This window comes from Pristis pectinata, chromosome 1 (genome assembly GCF_009764475.1).
Source record: "Pristis pectinata isolate sPriPec2 chromosome 1, sPriPec2.1.pri, whole genome shotgun sequence".
Taxonomy (NCBI): Eukaryota; Metazoa; Chordata; class Chondrichthyes; order Rhinopristiformes; family Pristidae; genus Pristis; species Pristis pectinata.
In genome coordinates, this window is record NC_067405.1 from 65,266,570 (window position 1) to 65,273,021 (window position 6,452).

The following is a 6,452-nucleotide window of genomic DNA, read 5'->3' on the forward strand; positions in this document are numbered from 1 at the left end:
TCTGCAGCATGTAATAAAGATGAAGCTCGTTCAAGCCACTGCCTCACAGCTCCAATGACCCAGGTTCGATCCTGACCTCCAGTGCTGTGTACGTGGAGGCTGCACATTCTTCCTGTGACTGCGTGAGTTCCCACTACTCCCCCCCCACTACCCCATGCCCGAGTTCTCTGGTTTCCTCCCACATCCCCAAAAGGGTTTGTTAGGATAATTGGCCACTGTAAATTATCTATTGGTAAGCGGAAAAACAATCAAAAGGGAATTGAGGGACATGTGTGAGAGAGAATAAGTTGCAAGTGCACAGGGAAATAAAGAGAGGGGGAAGAGACTGGTGGGATTCCTCTGCTAGGGGCTGGCATGGACTTGATGGGCTTAATGGCCTCCTGTGTCATAAGGAAGAGATGTTAAATGTATAAAAACAAGACTATGTTTGAAATCTATGAGTGCCTGAGAATGGACAGGCTCTTAATACCCCCTTAAAACCTCATGTCTTGGATGCCTTTGGAGCCCTCACTACTCTAAATCTTATATGTCTGCAGGTGAAAAGCTGTTTGGCTGTGTGAATTGTCAGTTTCTCTGAGGCATCTACAAATCTCAGTACCTGCTGGATGAACTTTACCTCCACAAGACATGTGTCCAGCAGTGTGGGTAGAAACCACATGTAAAGGGTCACATTCCCCAAATGCTTCAACAGGTGCCTCTCAGAAGCTCCAGTCGTTGCTAAATCAGGTTGTTAGGTCTCATAAGGAACACGAGCAATTCTGAAAACTCTGTTCCCTTAGCTCCTGATTCATGGACATTTCTTCCTCTCTGTAGCAGGTGAGAGTGATCCAGTTTTCCTGGACCATACCAGATTTGCAAAAACAGAGCTATAAACCTTAAACCCATTCTTCTATTGATTTAAACGATCAGATTTTCATATGATGATTCAGGACCATTCCACAATTCTGACACGGTGTTAAAAACAATTCATTTCAAATCTCCAGATCAAAGTAATTTAACTGGATAAACCATATAGTATTCACTCTGTATTGAAATACAAGCATCAATCGATATTATCGGATAAATTCATTGCTCCCCAGCTCACAGTGGGGAGTATATTGAATCATACCTCTATTCAAGTTCAAGTTTCAATTTCAAATTTATTGTCCTGGGCATACATACCCAGGGTATAAATGCCATGAGAATTAGATTTTTGCAGCAGAGCAGCACAGAAAATTGCAAACATGAACAATATAATTTAATATAAACTTAATTTAACATAAATTATACATAACTTGCTTGTGTGCAGTTCTAGTGAGGGATTCTAGTGAGTGATTTTAAAACTATTGTATAACTCACTCATGTTAAGCTGAATATATATTTTATGGCATATGATATGTGCATTTTTAATTCATATGCAGGACGTTGCAATGTTAACTGCTATTGCTCACTCTTAATATCCCTTGAGAGGGTAAACAGCCTTCTCAAACCAATGCAGTCTGTGAGATGGAGGAACTAGTGGCACAGTGGCACAGCGGCACAGCTTGTAGAGCTGCTGCCTCACAACTCTGGAGACCCGGGTTGAATCCTGACCTCTGGTACTATAAGTGTGGAGTTTGCACGTTCTCCCTGTGATTACATGGGTTTCCTCCTGATGCTCCAGTTTCCTCCCACATTCCAAAGATGTGCAGTTTGGTGGGTTAATTGGCTGCTGTAATTTGCCCCTAGTCTGTAGCAGAGGGGTAGAATCTGGAGGGAATGCAGGGAGAATAAAATGGGATTAATGTAGGATTAGTGTAAATGGGTTGTTGGTGTTTGACTTGAACTGTGAGAGCTGAAGGCCCTGTTTCCCTGATGTACTGTTCTATGTTCTATGTTCTTTGCTCTATGTTTTGTCTCCCTATACTATGATTCCCACAGTGTTGTTAGGCAGGGAGATTCAGGATCTTGACAATGCTGGAGCACCGGTATAATTAGGAAGATGTGTGACTTGGAGGGAAACATAGGTGTTCCCGTGTTCCAGTTGACTGAGTAGTTGAGAATAGAGATTTGGGAAGGTCAAAGGATCAGCAACACAATACTGAAATGGATCTCTTAGATAGTACAACAGTGACCAGATGGTTTGTGCCACCAGTGGAGGGAGTAGATGTTTAAGGTGGAGGATACAATGCTGATTTACAGTGAGAGAACAGGTAACAGGGAAATAAGTGGGGAAATGGGATTAATGGGATTGCTCTGAGAGCCAGCATGGATCCAATGGGCTGAATAGCTTTCTTTTGTGTTGTGAGGAAAAATGAAAAGGAAATGAGAAGTAAACAGGCTGTTTTACTCTTGATGGTGTTGGGTTACTTGAGTGTTGTTTGACTTATCCAAGTAGGGGAGAGTGGAACCTCAACCTCCTGGACTTGTGCTTGAAGTAAGGCTCAAAGGAGGCAAGAAGTGAATGACTTGCCATGGGATATTCATTCTCTGAACTGTGCTTGTATTTATGGACCTAGTCTGGTTCAGCCTCTGTTCATTGAGAGTTGGGGGGCGGGGGAGGGCGGTTGGTAATGGTAGTGTCATTGAAAGCCAGTGATTGATGAGCACCTCTTGTTGGAGATGGGTGATGCCTGACAATTGTGTGACTCAAACATTGTCCAAGCCTGAATATTATCCAGGCCCTTCAGTACATTGTCAAGGACTGCAAGTAGAATTGAACATTGTGAACTCAACAGTGAATGAGCCTATTTCTGACTCTTCAATGGAGGAAAGGTAATTGATGAAGCAAAAGGTGATGGTTAGTCCTCAGACACTGCTCAGGTACTGCCCAAGATCTGAGATCATTGACATCTGACAACACAACCAAATTCCTTTCTGTGAGACATTAATTCAACTAGTGGAGCATTTGCCCTGATTCCTGCTAACTTCTGATTTATTAAGCATCTTCCTTGCCACACATCTCAAATATTGCTTTAATATTAGGAGCCATCTCTCGGCCACTTCCAGTATTCAACTCTTTTGTTCATATATGGACCGAGGTTACATGGGGTCGGAGGCCAATTGATCCTTGTGGAACCCAACGAGGTTACAAGGTGTTGGATAGTACCTTTCATCACTTTGCTGATCAGCGGAAGTAGATTGATGTGGTAGTAAATGGACACATGGTATTTGTCCTGCTTTTTTGAGGAAAGCACGCAGCTGGGCTACAAGGTCATAGAGTCCATGCTGACCTTTTTTGCCCATCCACACCAATCCCATTTGCCTCCATTAGGTCTCTTCTGTGCCTTGTCTATTCATCTGTCAAAATATCTCTTAAATATAGTAATTGTATCTGATTCCACCATCTTCTCTGGCAGCACATTCCAGCTATCAACCACTCAAACACATAGCCAGCATAATCAAAGACCCCACCAACCTGGGTCATTCTCTCTTCTCTCCTCTTCCATTAGGTGGAAGATACAGGAGCCTGAGGGCACGTACCACCAGACTCAAGGACAGCTTCTACCCCACAGTGATAATACTATTGAACAGTTCCCTTATACAATGAGATGGACTTGACCTCACGATCTACCTTGTTGTGACCTTGCACCTTATTGCACTGCACTTTCTCTGTAGCTGTGACACTTTACTCTGTACTGTTATTGTTTTTTTACCTGTACTACTTCAATGCACTCTGTACTAACTCAATGTAACTGCACTGTGTAATGAATTGACCTGTATGATCAGTATGCAAGACAAGTTTTTCACTGTACCTTGGTACGTGACAATAATAAACCAATACCAATACCAACTCTTTGCGTGAACGAACTTACCCCTGAAATCCCCTTTAAAACTCATTCCTCTCACTTTGAACCTATGCCCTCTTGTTTTTGATACCCCTACCAAGGGAAAAGGACTTTGGCTATCTACCTTATCTCTGCCTCTCATAATTTTAGGTACCTCTATCAGGTCACACTTCAGTCTCCTTTGCTACATGAAAAACAAAACCCAGCCTATCCAGTATCTCCCCATAACTAAAGTCCTCCAGTCCAGGGATCATCCTGGTGAATCTCCTCTGAACTCTCTCCAGCACAACCACATCCTTCCTGTTGTGTAGCAACCAGATCTGCACACAACTGTCCAAGTGTGGCTGAACCAGTGTTTGGTAAAGTTGCAACATTGACGTCCCAGCTCTTATATTCTGTGCCCCTAATTATTATCAGGTAGTTGCCAGGGTTGTAGCTTTCAGCACTAAAGCCAAGATGCTGTTGGGTGTCAGGGGATGAATGTCAATTTTAATCAGGAGTTATGTGGATAGCAGCCAGTTAACACAAATGAGAGCCAGTCTTCAACCTCAGACATGGATAGCTGCATGAATATACACCATCGTCTGCAGAGAGCGCAATCTCTCAACACGGTGGTAACGGAAGGCTGGTTCGGGTGTCTGGATTCCCAGCAAAGGTACTTGAGTATTCAGAGAGATCTTGTTAGTTGAGGCATGCTCCCACTGTAAATATGTAATTCTACAGAACTACTTGCCAACACCCAAAGTGTTGAAGTAAACCATGCAATTGTAACTGTTGAAACTGTATTTAATCACCTGCAGTTATCTTTATATTTGAGCATAAAAACTCAATTTAGAGAGATATTCCAGGAGGTTCTCCCACCAGGTCTCCCATGTGTGTCCACTTATGCTAACTAAAGACTTGTTACATCTGAAGCTCTGGTATGGCTCATTCACAGCCACAACTTTGGGGTCCGGAGCCTTGGATGTTTCCAATGCCTTTTCTCATTTCTTGATATCCCATGGAGTTAGTCAAATTGTTTGAAGAGTGGCTCCTTTGACAGGTCATCAAGAGAAAGACACAGTGAATCAGCCATTCAGGAGTTCTGCCTGAAGATGTCTGCAAACCCTTGAGCCTTCTGGGACCACCATCATGAATGACCACGAGTCCTCCCCCTTTCATTAGTTGATTTTGATCCACTCCAGTGACTATGGAATCACTTAGCTCTGTCTCTCGCATCCTGCTCTCATATCACCTTGCACTGTCATTTCATTGGGTTGATGCCCATGAGCATATTTGTTGTGCACATCCTCACATCCTCTGTCACCCAGCTGCTCAGTACAAAGACATCAGGAAGCTTAGGGTAAAATTCATTGTGTGGCTGGCTGAGAATCTTGCAGCCTTGGCCTAATCATCTGTTTGTGGCTGTCCAGGTGTAAAAGCTTTGTGGTTGATGTTCCTGGTTAGACATGGAAGCCTCGATTTTGTGTGTGCGTGCACGTGTGTGTGTGTGTGTGTGTTTGTGTGTGTGTGTGTCAATGTATGTGTATGTATGTGTATGCATGCACATGTATGTGTGCATGTACATATGTGCATATGCATGCTTCTGTGTGTGTACATATGCGTGCATGTGTGTGTGTTTATGTGTAAATTTGTGCATATGCATATGTGTGTATGTACATGTTTGCATTTGCATGCATCTGTGTGTGTAAATGTGTGCATATGCATGTGTGTTTTCATGTGCACATGCATGCATATTCATATGTGCATATGCATCTGTGTGTGTGTACACATGTGCATATGCATGCATTGTGTGGACATCTGTGCATGTGTATGCATGCATGTATGCACATGGAAAGCAAACCCATGTGCCATTCATTCTGACCCACACCTTTGTGCTGTGTTAGTCATAAATGACTGAGTTGGAAGCCCCCTTCCCCATTTTTACCTGCCGACCACTTATGATGGCTGCTTGGTATATCCAGGACAGAGCTTGGGAAGAATCAGGTTACAAATAAAGTCAAAGGGATTGGTGCCTTTGACAAGCACTGGATGTGACCACCAGGCCTGCCATTGGCCGACTGCAGGTGCCTGCACTCACCTGATGACTCCATGATTCTATCTCATATCCTGAGCTCCCAATAGAACAAAATTCCAACTATGTCGAGGAAATTGCCCTTCTCTGTGAACCCAGTGTCATGAGTGGTAACCTCCGTGACCTGCGCCCTTTGTCTAACTAATGAGTATTGTCAGTCTGCATTATCCAACAGATGGTGTACATTATAAAAGGGATCCCAGTACATGATCTCTGAAATTTGTGTAATGGGAGTTTGTCACCTCGTAAAAAAAGAAACTCTGACCGTGAGCTTCACCGTCATCTTTGCTGAATATATTTAGAACGTGCTGCGTGAAACATCTGTAATATATTTAATTGTAGCCTGCCAGATGTTGGAATCACTTTCTCAATGAATCATGTCTGTGTACAATCTAGAGCCTTGTTAAAGCTTCCAGCTGCCAAAATCCCCCCTTTCCCCAGCCAAGCACTACGTGCAGCAGGCCACTAGTCATTTCCCAACATCTGGTTCGATCTCTTCACTGTTGAGTCAATGAGGGAAGTGAAAGGGAGGACAGTCCCACATCAGAGACAGGAAACCATGATCAGGCATTCCTGAGCTGAATGAAGGAAACAGGATTTCCTGATTCTTGAAGCAAGGATTCCAACTGTAC